The sequence below is a fragment of the Gossypium arboreum genome, chromosome 13 (assembly GCF_025698485.1).
Source record: "Gossypium arboreum isolate Shixiya-1 chromosome 13, ASM2569848v2, whole genome shotgun sequence".
NCBI lineage: Eukaryota > Viridiplantae > Streptophyta > Magnoliopsida > Malvales > Malvaceae > Gossypium > Gossypium arboreum.
Window position 1 is genome coordinate 89636883 of NC_069082.1, and position 16281 is coordinate 89653163.

At 36.9% G+C, this 16281-nt stretch overlaps 1 non-coding gene across 1 annotated transcript; it reads right to left on the reverse strand.

Moving 5' to 3' along the window:
• Window positions 1-13697: 13697 nt before the first annotated feature.
• Window positions 13698-13804, reverse strand: LOC128287693 (small nucleolar RNA R71). The gene has a single exon (XR_008278393.1). It is a non-coding gene; the product is annotated as a small nucleolar RNA R71 (small nucleolar RNA).
• Between the last annotated feature and the right edge of the window lie 2477 nt (window positions 13805-16281).

A 16281-nucleotide genomic window follows, 5' to 3' on the forward strand; every position in this document is an offset into this window, starting at 1 on the left:
TTTGAACCTTAGGAATAGATTAGGATACAAGTGATATGTCACTAGGATGGTTGAGCATCCGAACTCGTTGAGTTGAGTCCGAGTTCACTTATGGATGCGAATGTCCGAACTCGTTGAGTTGAGTCCGAGTTCGTGAGATGTAACTAGGCATCCGAACTCGTTGAGTTGAGTCCGAGTTCACTTATGGATGCGAACGCCCGAGCTCGTTGAGTTGAGTCCGAGTTCGCTTATGGGCGGGTTACATGATTGCTTGATTGCATATATGGCACTTATGTGCAAGTTATCCATGTATCCGAATTATATTCCGATGTGTTCAACGGGTAAAGTTCTACTCAAATGGAGGAATATTCGAGATGTAAAGAGACGTATTGGTGAGTGATGTGAAATGGATATTTTGGACAGGTATGTATTTAACCCTCGGGTTGAGTATTGATACAACCACTATAAGGTAATAAGATGATGAAAAATGATCAGAAATGTGATATTTGTTTTAGTGATGTATGCTAATGCTGATTGGTATAACTGTTTGTTATGTTACTTATTATTTGCATATGAACTTACTAAGCATTTATGCTTACTCCTCCTTCTTACTCATTGTAGTTTTGGACAAGCCATTTCAGAGTCGGGATAGGTCGAAGGCTCACCACACTATCCTAAGATTTTTGGTAAATGGCTTGTAAATTTAAGTATGGCATGTATAGCAATATACCTATTTTGTGTAAATGATCTTATGGTATGGTTGTGGAATGGTTGAGGAAATGCTTGATCATGATAAATTATGAAAATGGTTAGTGTAGATTATGTTTGATGTTAAGGAAAACTATTAAGATACTTAGTGCATAAAAACTCATAAAAGGATGAAATTTGCCATAAATGTAATCATCGCAGCAACACTGACGTGAGTTTGAAAATTTACTAAAAATCATAGCAATTGAATTTGGTGATAGACTACATATAAAATTGATTCTTATTATGTCTAGTTTCACATGAAACAAATGAAACAGGTAAAGGAATTATATGTTAGAAGATATTTGAATTTTAGTGAAACAGGGTCATAGCAGTTTTTGAATCCCCTGTTCCAACTTTAGAAATTCATCATAAATCATAAAGATATAATTAGGTGGTATATTTTATATCCTAAGAATCCTTATTGAGTCTAGTTTTAGTAGAAACAAATATCATAGTCATATGAATTTTGTACAGATAGAAATGTGGTTCGTAGTAAACAGAGGTCAGACCAATTGAGTCCTGAAACAGGGGTAACTTTAACTAATAAACTGTACTAATTGGCCCAACCAAATATTCTAGAAAAAAATTAGTAGATAGGTATATGAGTCTAGATTCATGGAAAATTTACGGATCTTGATTTCGAGTTTTGTAACTCGATATATGATTTTTCTTGTGACTGTGATGCAAGTAGCTTAAAAGCTGTGAATGTAGAAACAATAATCCAAAGTTCTAAAAATGTTAAACTAAGCTTAGTAACACCTCATACTCAACTCCGGCGATGGTCTCGGGCGTGGGGGCGTTACAGCATATAACTTCTTATCCCGTAAAATTTGCAACACTAATCCCAGGTGTTCAGCATGATCGGTTTCATTTCTCGAATAAACCAAAATATCATCGATAAACACAACTACAAACCGATCCAAATACGGTCTGAAGATCCGATTCATCAAATCCATAAATACCGCAGGGGCATTAGTGAGCCCAAACGGCATCACTAAGAATTCGTAGTGACCGTACCTCGTTCTGAAAGCGGTTTTGGGTATATCCGAATCTTGAATTCGCAACTGATAATAACCCGATCTCAAATCTATCTTTGAAAACACTGAGGCTCCTTTTAGTTGATCAAACAAATCATCAATGCGTGGTAACGGATATTTATTCTTTATAGTCACTTTATTCAGCTGACGATAGTCGATGCACAACCTCATGGTTCCGTCCTTCTTTTTCACCAACAATACTGGTGCACCTCAAGGTGAGAAACTTGGTCGAGCGAAACCTCTATCCATAAACTCTTGCAACTGAGCTTTCAATTCCTTCAATTCCGTTGGTGCCATACGATACGGAGCTATCAAAATCGGTGTAGTCCCAAGTACAAGCTCAATACCAAACTCTACCTCCCGAACAGGTGGTAAACTCGGTAATTCTTCGGGAAAAACATCCGGATATTCACAAACCATCGGTACCGATTCAAGTTTCTTTTCTGGCTCTTTATTATCAAGTACGTATGCAAGATACGCTTCACACCCCTTTCTCACATATTTTTGAGCTAACATCGAGGATATTATTGTTGGCAATCCATTCAAGACAGTAGACTCAACTCGGATTATCTCATTATTTGCACACCTCAAATCAATAGTCTTGCTTTTGCAATTCACAACCGCATCATGCACGACCAACCAATCCAAACCGAGAATAACATCAAATTCATCAAACGGTAAAAGCATCAAGTTCGCCGGAAAACAGGAACCTCGAATTACTAGGGGACATTTCTTACACACCTTATCAACAAGCACACAACGACCCAAGGGATTCGACACTCTAATAACGAACTTAGTAGACTCAACAGGTAAAGTCTTACTGGATGCTAAAGTCTCACATATATAAGAATGAGTAGAACCAGGGTCAATCAATGCAATCACATTAGTATCAAAGAGAGTGAAAGTACCGGTAATAACATCTGGCGAGGAAGCATCCTCTCGTGCACGTATGGCATAAGCTCTAGCAGGAGCACGAGCCTCAGATCTGGTTGTAGCGTCTCTAGATCCTCTCTGACCACCACTAGGATGTCCCGTATTTCTAGATGGTCTACCTCGAGCAGTAGTAGCACCCGATTTCCCACTCTGATTTACATTTTGTTCAGACAGTCTCGGGCAATCCTTGATAAAGTGGTCAGCTGATCCGCGCTTATAACAGGAGCGGTCATGGAATCTACAACTTCCCAAAAGCCATTTACCACAATACTGGCACTCTGTTCTGTCTCGACGATCATTTCCAGCACTGGCAACCGAAGTGACTCGTGTACTCATAGGGGGTCGATCACGATCTCGTCTAGAAAAGCCCGAAGTGTCTCTAGATCGGCCTAAATCATCTCTAAATTTCTTCGATGACTGTTGAAAGGGCTTTCCTGAAGATCTCTTACGAAACTCCTTTGCTCCCATATCAGCTTTTCTTTTCTCCTTACTGAGCTCTTCGGCTTTGCAAGCTCGCTCGACAAGTACCACAAATTCTCTGATTTCTAAAATGCCAACATACAGCTTTATATCATCGTTCAGTCCATCTTCGAAACGTTTACACATCACAGCTTCTGAAGAAATGAATTCTCGCGCGTACCGGCTAAGCCTTACAAACTTTCGTTCGTAATCAGTAACCGACATGGAACCTTGTTTAAGTTCAAGAAATTCTTTTCGTTTTTGATCAATGAATCTCTGGCTAATATACTTTTTTCGAAACTCGGTTTGGAAAAACTCCCAAGTTACTTGCTCTCTAGGCACAACAGAAATCAACGTATTCCACCAATAGTAGGTAGAATCACGTAACAAGGAGATCGTACAGTTTAGGCATTCATCGGGTGTGCAAGATAGTTCATCAAGTACCCGAATAGTGTTGTCCAACCAAAATTCAGCTTGCTCGGCATCGTCGTTGTCCAGTAGCTTTAAATTCAAGAGCCCGTGTTTTCGGATTCTATCAACTAGGGCTTATTTAACCTTATCTCGTCGATTCTGGGAGGTATCGCAGTCTGAGGGGTTGTATTAGTCGGGAATGGGGGTTGTGGAACAGTAGTATTAGTTCGAATGTATTGGTTGAACCAATCATTCATCACGCTATAAAAAACCTGTCTAGCTTCATCATTCTGATTACTAGCAATAGGTTGAGAGTCCACCGGCGCTGTTCCTTGTGCGGGAGCAGGCGCTACACTCTCAAGATCATCAGCTACCGCTCGGTTTGGATCGGGATCCATTACTATAAATAAACACATTTTTAACTGTCAGAAATTTCCACACTATCAAATAAACACATATCGACATGTCTAGCTAGACCCGGACGTATTACGGTAGTCCTAGAATCGACTAAACCGTAGCTCTGATACCAATAAAATTGTAACGCCCCGTACCCGAGACCGTTGCCGGAGTCGGACACGAGGTGTTAACGGACTTAATTCATTTATTTATACAGTTCATTTTAAAATTTCCAGACAAGCTGGCTAACTGCGTCACTGTCACCTTAAAAATCATATCTCGAGCTCCAAAACTCAAAAGCTGATTCTGTAAATTTTCCCTGAAACTAGACTCATATATCCATCTACAATTTTTTTTCTAGAATTTTTCGTCAGGCCAATTAGTACAGTTTATAAGTTAAAATCTCCCCTGTTTCAGGGTTCGACTACTCTGACCTTCATGCATTAAGATTTAGATATCTCCCTGTACAGGGCTTCAATACATATGCCATTTATTTCTAATGAAACTAGACTCAAAAAGGAATCCGTACATATAAAGCATGACTTCTAATTATCTCTGGTTAATTTATGGTAAATTTCCAAAGTCAGAACAGGGGATCCAGTAATTGCTCTGGCCCTGTTTCACGAAAACTTAAACATCTCGTAAATTACGGCTCATATGGTCGTTCCGATTCTTCCATATGAAAATAGACTCATCAAGGTTAGATTACATAATTCATTCATTATTTATTTACATTTCTACTATTTTTAGTTATTTTTCAAACTTACAACACTGCTGCTGTCAGCATCTATTTTAAGGCAAATTTCACCTATTTCATAGTTTCCATGATTCAATTAGCAAATTAACATACATTATTTCCAAGTATGTTCACGATTAGCCATGACGTACGTAGCACCAATAGAACCATGATTGGCCATTCCAATGGCTAGTCATTACCGAACATTTCCACGTCACTTAATAACCATACCATAAGACCATGATGTTATACTTCAAAATATACGAGCCATTTTCGCATGGCTATACGAATATACATTACAAATGGGTACTCAATAACCAACAAGGGTCAGCCCTATACATGCCATTTTCAAATTGAACTAAAAGAGTACCAAAAGTGGTTTAGATAGTGTGGACGACTTTGACTTTGACACTCCGAGTCGATAGTGATGAGCGTAATCTATAAAACAGAGAATCAAAGCAACGGAATAAGCATTTAATGCTTAGTAAGTTTGAGTAATGAAATCATGCACAATCAAGTATAGCATTCATATGACTAAACGAATAATTTCATATACACATATTCTCAAAATCATACCTACTTCACATTTCCAACCCTTATATTCATACATAAGGAATCAACTTGGCTAAAGGCCGGAAACTTGTTAATCGATTGAGCGAATACTATTTAAAAGGAATCAACTATTCCAATGCATATACGAAACATACCTCATCGTTGGGATTTTACGAGCGTATTAATTGAAAGTATTACAGCAAGATCTCTCATTCCCAAACCAAGTACCTTCGGGATTTAGCCGGATATAGCTACTCGCTCAAATGCCTTCGGGACTTAGCCCGGATATAGTAACTCGCACAAATGCCTTCGGGACTTAGCCCGAATATAGTAACTCGCACAAATGCCTTCGGGACTTAGCCCGGAATTAGTCACTAGCACAAATGCCTTTGGGACTTAGCCCGGTTACCATCCGAATATTCATGCACATATATCAATAAATCATATCACATCTATATTTCATTTTCATCACTAGAACTCAAACACAAGACACTTGTCAACCATTCCCATTTTTTGGCTCAATAGCCACATGCAAAGAGCATGATTTGATTTGCTTTATGACATGATCTCTATGCACATTCGGCTACCCGTCATAAGTATAAACTAATTATCTCGACATATAATTCAAATAGAATCATTATATCACCGTTTATTTGTTATGCTTATACGTCATAATTTAATCAAATCATAAACTACGTTCCATTACTCAAAGACTTACCTCGGATGTTTTCGAACGATTTCGACGGCTATTCGATCACTTTTTCCTTTCCCTTATCCAACTTTGATCCTCTAAGCTCTTGAGCTAATTCAGACAAATTTAACTTATTAAAGTCTCATTATGCTAGCTTATGGCCGAATATGACAAGAAATTTAATAGGTCATATAGCTACTTTTAGCTCAAATACAAAATGATCATACGCATTTTTAATCACATTAAGCAATTTAATACAATTAATTTAACATTTCCTCATGTACACCTTTATGACCGAATACACATATCATTAACCTAATATCAATTAACTAAGCACTTTAACAAATTTTCTTTAACTATACACACATTCGGCAATGACAAAGACAATTTAACAAACCTTAAATTCAACTTATAACAATATATACTCAATATTTAAAACATTTAACATCTGTAACACCCCGTACCCGAGACCGTTACCGGAGTCGAACACGAGGTGCTAACCGACTAATTCATTTACTCTCGCAGTCCAATTAAAAATTTTTCCAGACGACTGGCTAACTGCGTCACTGTCACCCTAAAAAATCATAACTTGAGTTCCACAACTCGAAAATCAGATTCGTAATTTTTCCCTGAAACTAGACTCATATGTCCATCTACATATTTTTTCTTAGAATTTTTGGTCGGGCCAATTAGTACAGTTTATTAGTTAAAGTTTCCCCTAATCCAGGGTTCGACTACACTGACCTTCACATATTACGAATTGGATATCTCCCTGTACAGGGCTTCAATACTGATGCCGTTTGTTTCTATAGAAACTAGACTCAGAGATGGTTAATTTACAATGGATTTCCAAAGTCGGAACAGGGATTCCAGAAACCGTTCTGTCCCTGTTTCACAAAAACCTAAATATCTCTTAACATAAAACTCATATGACCGTTTCGTTTCTTCCATATGAAAGTAGATTCATCAAGGCTCATTTACATAATTTATTCACTATTTAATTCCATCTCTACTATTTTTAGTGATTTTTCACATCCACATCACTGCTGCTGCCAGCATCTATTTTTAGGGTAGACTTTATCTAACACATAGTTTCTATGACTCAACTAACCCTCTTGCATATATAGTCCAAAATATAATCAAGATGAACCATTCTAATGGCTGATAGTTGCCAAATATTTCCATGCCTCTTAATGAGCATATACATGTCGAATGATTATAACATTATGCTCAAAACATTTATAAGCCATTTTCGCATGGCTAACTAAAATTATACAAATCCAAAGGGTCCATGACCCACAACAAAAGGGGTAGTCCTATACATTGACCAAAATATCCTCTCACTACTAGTCTATTCCATACATGCCATAAGATATTCCAAAACGTAGCAGTACCAAACGGTGGGTAGTGATAGTGTGACTAGTTGCTGACGATCCCCGAGCCTGTAGCTTCCAATGAGATCTATAAAACAGAGGAAACAAAGTAAACAGAGTAAGCATTACAATGCTTAGTAAGTTTTAAGCAAGTGTCAACAGATAACAACCAAATCATAACATAGTTGTTCGTATTTTTATTTCACTCTTCCTTCGGGCATACTATCCCCTTTTCGAATATGCACATCTCATCATATACAATAGGCGGATAAACTCTCACATAAAAGTGAGCTCATGTGACATAGATATATCGTATGATTTCACATAACCTCTCACACTAAACCGATGTCACATAATCATAGGAATAGTCCCATAGATTGCTCTCGTGTGCATCATATATAAACTTGGAGTACATACTGTTTAACCTTTCGCATTGCGTATATTTATAAGCAATTCTTATTACGAAGTCTTACCCGACATAATCTCCACACGTAGTCATCGGGTCTTACCGGACATAATCTCCACACGTAGTCATCGGGTCTCACCGGAACATATTTCAAGTTTCATGTACATTTAATCACATGTTACAACATTCACATTAGCCATTCGGCTTTACCACACATACATCACACATATATTTCACATTAGCCATTCGGCTTTACCACATATACATATCACACATATATTTCACATTGGCCCTTGACTTTACCACATATACACATCACACATATATTTCACATTAGCCATTCGGCTTTACCACATATACATATCACACATATGTTTCACATTCATCACATCGGCCATTAGGCCTTATCACATATATATACACCTTCACATTCATCACATCGGCCATTAGGCCTTATCACATATATACTCTTTCACATTCATCACATTGGCCATTAGGCCTTATCACATATATATACACTTTCACATTCATCACATTGGCCATTAGGCCTTATCACATATATATACACCTTCACATTCATCACATCGGCCATTAGGCCTTATCACATATATACTCTTTCACATTCATCACATTGGCCATTAGGCCTTATCACATATATACTCTTTCACATTCATCACATTGGCCATTAGGCCTTATCACATATATACATCTCCTACATATTTCATATTTTTCTTGTACATCAATTTCAGCAATAGCTCATAAGCAACTCAAATAATTTCATCAAAGTTTACAACAAAATCACCTATTCACTACAAGCAGTTTTCTTTTCCTAAGCAACAGTCGCTAAATTGTTTATAACTGGAGCTACAAAACTCAAAATCAATTGCCGTTAATTTTCCCCGAATGTAGACTCATGTATCTTTCATCCATAAAATTTTCAGAATTTTAGGTTTGGCCAATCAATACCAGATCTTTCTTAAAGTTTCCCCTGTTTCACTGTTTGGCCAATCTGACCACTCTTCACTACGAATTAAATTTTTCATTGTACAGAATTCATAATGTGTTTTATTTGATTCCATTTGAAACTAGACTCATTAAGGAGTCTAAGCATATAAATCTTATCTCATAACCATTTTTGTACAAATTATAATGATTTTCCAAAAACAGAACAGGGATTTCGAGTCATTCCGACACTGTCCCGCACAACTTTAAATATCTCTTTATAGGAAATTCCTTTGCTTCCACGGTCTCTTTTATAAGAAACTAGACCAACTAAGATTTTATTACATGTTTTATTCAGCCTATAATTCCACACCAACAATTTATAGTGATTTTCTAAAATCACATTACTGCTGCTGTCCAAGCAATTTATTACAATTTGCTCTTAACTTTCCAAGTCCAAACACTTATGAACTTACCATTTGGGCTTAAGACATATCATGGCCATATCATATCTTATCAAATCAACTCATTATGTCCTATTATGATTGAATTTACTCAACGATTAATCGCTCAAAACTTACCTCGGATGTGGTCGAACGATTTCGCGGCTATTCGATCACTTCTTCCTTCCTTATCCAACTTGATCCTCTAGGCTCTTGAGCTTAATTAAACAAACAAATTGACTTAATCATTTGAGCATCGAAAAGAGGAATACAAGATCCTTAGCCAATATATATACTCATTAGGCATCAAAGTCGCATATGTGCGAAATCATGAATCGAACTCAACACATTAGTTAATATTCCTCTTAGCCAATTTTCTAAGCCAAGAATAGGCATCAATATGCTTGCCTCTAACCGAATGCATGCACACCAATTTCCCTCATGTGGCCGAATATACATGTCCATGTTGAGGCTAATTATACACTTAATACCACACAAAACAGCATACATTTTACTACTAACGCATTACATATCGTAGCTCAATACACCTCTCTCATTTACTTCATAACCAAACATCATCACAAGCAAATATACACTTGAAATAGTATATATGTCATACCAATACATCATGTGCAAACATATATTCATGTAGGTGCAAGGGCCGAATTCTCAAGTGGCTTATATCCAAATATATACACATATCCAAAGCTTAAATCTTACTTACCATGCAACATGCATGAATCATACTTATGGATATACCATGGCGAATACCACAACACCATAATTTTGGTCATGATTAAACAAAGAACTTAGTATCTCCTTCAAAAGGCTAAAAGAAAATCTAAGAGTCCTCAATCCCCCATCACATGTTTCATTATCAAGCTTGATATTTAGCATGCAATGGCATTAACACCACATTCACTTTGGCCAAATTTCATTCCCATGACATAACAAAGATTTGAACCATGGGCTAACAAGAACATCAAGCTAGCAACTAAAAACATGCATGGATCTCATGGCACAACCTCAAACATACCTTAATCTTGATGCAAGTATAGCCAACCTCTTCCTAATCCTCTTCAAAACCAAACATGAAGCAAAAATTCCTTCCTTCCTCTAGTATTTTCGGTCAAGGGAGAAAAATGGATGAACAAATTTCTTTTTCTTCTCTTTTCCTCAATACACGACAAGGGGGGGTTCACTCACACACATTTTTTTTTTCATTCTTTATTACCCATACTTATTTGTTTATTGTTTCTCCCTAATGCACCAACAAAACATGTTTCATGACATGTTTTGCCCATGATTCCTTGTCATGGCCGCCACTAGAACTTGGGGGAAATTTGACATGCAAGTCCTCCCCTTTGACTACATGCACTATTAGGTCCTTATAGATTAGCCTTTCACTTTTCAAAAGTGTCACACAAGTCCTACTAATTGAATTCACATGCAATCGGCTAAATCGGAACTTGAAATTTTCACACATTCATAATTACATATTCTAGACAATAAATATTACATTCAAACATTTCGGTGACTCGGTTTAGCGGTCCCGAAACCACTTCCCGATTAGCGTCAATTTTGGGCTGTCACAACATCACTTCATCATAATTTTACATCATGGCCGAATGCTCCTTTTAAACCATTTACCCTCACAAAGCATAAATTTCACCATCAAACTTACAAGCTTATAATCCCATGAATTTTAACGTCATAATATCTATCCAACTCTCACTCATTAATTTCTATCATAAATCTCAAAATCTATAGTTTTTTTTTTTCTACCCATGACCGAAACCTCCAACAACACCAAATAAAAATATACTTCATGGGTTTAAGGTAGAACCAAGAAAGGAACTCATAAATATCAAGATATAAGCAAACTATCATTGTTCACCTAGATTTAGCATGAAACAACAACCATCACCCTTGTTAATTACCATAGCCGAAAACCTTACTCATTCCAAAATCAAAATTTCAACATGGGTTACAAAAATAACTTGATATCTCACCCAAGATCAACTAAAATTTCAAGAACTAGTATAAACTCCTTACCTTAATATTAACCTAAGATGACCGAATGCTTCCCTCCCTTCTTCCTCTTTTCATTTCGGCCAAGAAGAACCGATTTCTCCTTTTCTTTTCATCACCCTTTCATTCTTCTTTTCTTTTATTATCCTTATTATTTCTTTTATTTATTTCCTTTCTTTTACATAAAATAATAACCATTTAATTAAGATTTACTACATATTTTAATGTATGTACCATCATGGCCGGCCACTATGTATAAAAAAAAAGGAGTATTTGACATGCAAAACCATTATTTTCACTACATGCTTTAATAGATCCTTATAGATTAACCTATCACATTTCAAAAGTGTCACACATAAGTCCTATTAACTAAATTCACATGCAATCGACTAAATCGAAGCTTAAAACTTTCACACATTCATATTCACATATTTTAAACAATAAATATCATATTCAAATACTTCGGTGACTCGGTTTAGCGGTCCCAAAACCACTTCCCGACTAGGGTCAATTTAGGGCTGTCACAAGATGAGGATATTGTGCTCTTATCGTTTCTTCTGGTTCCCAAGTCGCTTCTTCCATACTATGACTCCTGATAAACCGTAATTTATACATATTTTTACCTTATGCTTAACACATTTTATGGATGATTTTCCATTACAATTGGTGAATTCGATGCTCCTAATACTTTAATTTCATGTTTTATACTTAGGAGAGCATAAGAGAGTGAAAGGAATGAGAAACGGGCCAAAAATAGAGAAAAATGGGCCAAAGTATGAATTCAACACGGCTTGGACCTCTTCACATGGGCAGACCACATGGCCGTGTCAATTTGGCAGATTCGAAGCACGACTCACACGGGCGTGTCCCTGCCGAGCCCAAGTTGAGTCCAAGTCGGAAAAGGTTAATTTTGAGGGCTTTTAGGCATTATAAAGCCTATAAATACACCCTAGAGGAGGAAAGTAAGGGGTACAGAGGGAGGAAGGAAGGAATTACTCGAAGGAAGTTGATTGATCCATCTCAGAAGCCGGATTCATCATCAAGACTAAAGATCTCTCTTCAATTTCCCTTCAGGAGTTTTGGGTTTTCTTTATGTTTTGTACTCATTATTCTTCTGAGATGTTTTCCTTTTTAGTTATGAATTAAATCCCCTAAATACCTAAGGGGGATGAAACCTAAGACAAATCTTGTTATTAATTTCTAAATTGTATGATAAATATTTAACTTGTTCTTAATTATGTTCTTAATTCTTGTTTCGATATCCCAGGATACTGATTCAAGATAAGCTCTTATTCAGAGGTGGAATAGACTCTGTCTAAGAGTACATTTGTCATAATTAAGCGAAGTTGATTGCACGCCTAGAGATATGGTGACAAGATTTTTCCGGATTAGGGTGAAACCTAATAGGGGGATCCATAGATCGAGTTAATGCAACCCTAGGGTGTTAATTAGAGAAAATTCTAAATTATTCAATCTAGGGATTAGACGTTATTAGTCTTGAATAGGGATAATAACATAACTTAGGGATCTCTACGGAACAAGTTAAATGAATAAATTGTCCGACTCGGAGCCAGAATAACAAGTGAAGTCTAGGTGAATTTTTCCTTAGGTATTGTCTTAATTCAATCATTTTCCAAAAGTAATCCCCCAATTCTACTTTCTGTGAATTCTTAGATTAGTTAATTAGTTAGTTAAAACAAAACCACCGTATTCTTAGGCTAGATAATAAAAAGACAGTCATTACTAGTACTTTTAGTTCCTTGGGTTTGACAATCTGGTCTTGCTAAAACTATACTACTGCTCGATGGGTACACTTGCCTATATCGCGATAATAGTTAGTTTCAAGTTTATGGCGCCGTTGCTGAGGAACTAAGATATTAGGAACGCTCAATTTTTATTACTTTAGCCATTTATTTTTCTTGCAATTTAATTTAATTTAATTTTTTTTTTACTTTTTCTTTCTCTTGACAGGTTTTTATAGTTTATGACTAGAAGAAACCCGTCAGGACCACTACTCTTTGACGAAGAAATCGATTGCACAGTTTGCAGAAACCAAAGAGAAATAAGGCGAAGCTTAAGATACATAGAGAACGAGCAAGAGAACGATACTCAAACCCCAACCGGAGAGATGGCTGAAAACCAAGACAATCAACTACCTCCTCCAATTGCGGTTAATCAAAATCTTGCTCCACGCGCTATGTATAATTATGCTAAACCTTCTTTAACAGGAACTGAATCAAGCATAGTTAGACCTGCCGTAGCTGGAAATGCTTTTGAACTGAAACCTAACACAATTCAAATGATACAACAATTTGTTCAGTTTGATGGTTTGTAGAATGAAGATCCCAACGCTCACTTAGCAAACTTTTTTGGAACTATGCGATACATTTAAAATCAATGGCATTTTTGATGATGCCATACGTCTTCGGTTGTTTTCCTTTTCATTGAGGAACAAAGCTAAACAGTGGTTGAACTCGTTACCACAAGGGTCAATCACTACTTGGAAACAAATGACTGAAAAATTTCTATTAAAATATTTCTCGCCGGCTAAAACGGCTAAATTACGTAATGGTATCTCTTTTTTTGTGCAGATGGATTTAGAAACACTCTACGATGCATGGGAAAGATACAAGGACCTTTTGAGAAGGTGCCCTCACCATGGGTTACCACTTTGGCTTCAGGTTCAAACATTCCATAATGGCCTGAATCCTTCGACTCGACAAATGGTTGACGCAGCTGCTGGCGGAATCATCAATAATAAAACACCTGAAGATGCTTATGAGTTTATAGAGGAGATGTCACTGAATAACTATCAGTGGCAAGTCATGAGGACTAAGCCAACTAAAACAGCAAGCGTTTATAACGTCGATTCGGTTACTATGCTGTCAAACCAGGTAGAACTTCTAAATAAAAAGATTGATGGTTTTCTTAGTTCTTCACAGGTTCACCCAGTAATGCAGTGCGAAGCAAGTGGAGGTGGATCAAGCAATTCGGAATACCAACCTTATGGCCACAACATGGATAACAAACAGTTAAATTACAAGGGTAATAATCCTCGATCTCAAAACAATCCATATAATAACACTTATAATGCAGGTTGGAGGAACCACCAAAATTTCTCATGGGGAGGCCAAGGAAATCAGAGACCACCTTCAAGCTACCAACAACCACCCTACCAACAGGAAAAGAAGCTGAACCTTGAAGAGATGCTCTCAAGTTTATATCGGTGTTAGAAGCTCATTTTCAGAATATCGAGACAACACTTAAGAATCAACAAGCATCGATCCAAGGGCTCGAAACTCAGATAGGCCAGCTGTCCAAACTAATTTCAGAAAGACCACTAGGAAATTTACCTAGTGACACCAAATCAAAAGAGCATGTAAAAGCAGTTACACTAAGGAGTGGGAAAGTGTTAGCGGAATCTGAAAAGAAGCTAACACAAGAAGCCGTGATAAGCGAAAGGAACGAAGAAAAACCCGAAAATAGTGACAAACCAGTGCCAAAGGAATATAAACGACAAGTTCCATACCCAGGAAAATTGAAAAAAGACCGAATTGATGTACAATTCGGTAAGTTTCTTAAACTTTTTAAGCAATTACATATCAACTTACCTTTTGTTGAAGCCATCTCGCAGATGCCTACATACGCAAAATTTTTGAAGAAGATTCTAACAAATAAAAGGAAGTTCGAAGACTTATCTACAGTAGAACTCAACGAGGAGTGCTCAGCCATACTCCAAAACAAACTGCCAACCAAACTGAAAGATCTAGGAAGTTTTACTATCCCTTGCTTAATTGGTAGTTTGAATGTTGAGAAAGTATTAGCTGATTTAGGCGCTAGCATTAATTTGATGCCATATAAAATGTTCAAACAACTTGGTCTTGGGGAACCTAAACCTATTAGGATGAGTATTCAATTAGCCGATCGATCCATTAAATATCCTAGGGGTATTATAGAAGACGTACTTGTGAAAGTAGATAAATTCATATTTCCTGTTGACTTTGTTGTGCTTGACATGGACAAAGATGTAGAAGTGCCCTTAATTTTAGAGTGCCCATTTTTAGCCGCTGCTAGGGTTGTAATCAATGTGGGTGATGGTAAATTGGTCCTTAGAGTAGGTGACGAGGAGATTATCTTTAAAATTATGATGCTATGAGGTTTTCTAGAGAACAGGATGATTCATGTTATTTTATTGACTCTATTGATCATACTACTCAAGACTCTTTTCAAGAAATTATACAGAAGGACACGATGGAACTGTATCTAGCCCAAGAAGAGGAGATAGATGATGAACCTAATAAGCATTCTTCAAGACAAGTAGAATATGAGGGCATTAAGATAAATGATGAACTTAAGCAAAAACCCTCTATTGAAGAGCCTTCCAAACTGGAACTTAAACAATTTCCAAACCACTTGGAATACGCATTCCTTGGAAATAATTCTACATTACCAGTTATTATTGCTTCTAACTTGCAACCCATAGAGAAAGAGGAATTAATCCAAGTATTAAAAGAACATAAAAAGGCCATAGCTCGAAAAATTTCTGACATTAAAGGAATCAGCCCTTCTTTTTGCACCTACAAAATTTTGATGGAAGATGAATACAAACCGTGTGTGCAAGCTCAAAGACGACTAAACCCCAACATGAGGAAATTGTTAAAGCCGAGGTAATTAAACTTCTAGATGCTGGAATTATTTATCCTATTTATGACAGTTCTTGGGTAAGTCCAGCACAGGTTATCCCTAAGAAAGGAGGCATGACGGTTGTGACCAACGAAAAGAATGAATTAATCCCAACAAGGACAGTCACAGGATGGAGAGTTTGCAGTGACTACAGGAAACTAAATGACGCCACAAGAAAAGATCACTTCCCCTTTCCATTCATTGACCAAATGTTAGAAAGATTATCTGGACACATGTACTACTACTTTTTAGACGGACTTTCTGGCTACTTTCAAATCCCAATAGCTCCTGAAGATCAAGAAAAGACGACATTCACATGCCCATATGGTATGTTCGCTTATCATAGAGTGCCTTTTGGATTATGTAATGCTCCTACAACTTTTCAGCGCTGTATGATGGCCATCTTCGACAAACTCATGGAAGGTATCATGGAAGTATTTATGGATGATTTCTCGGTAT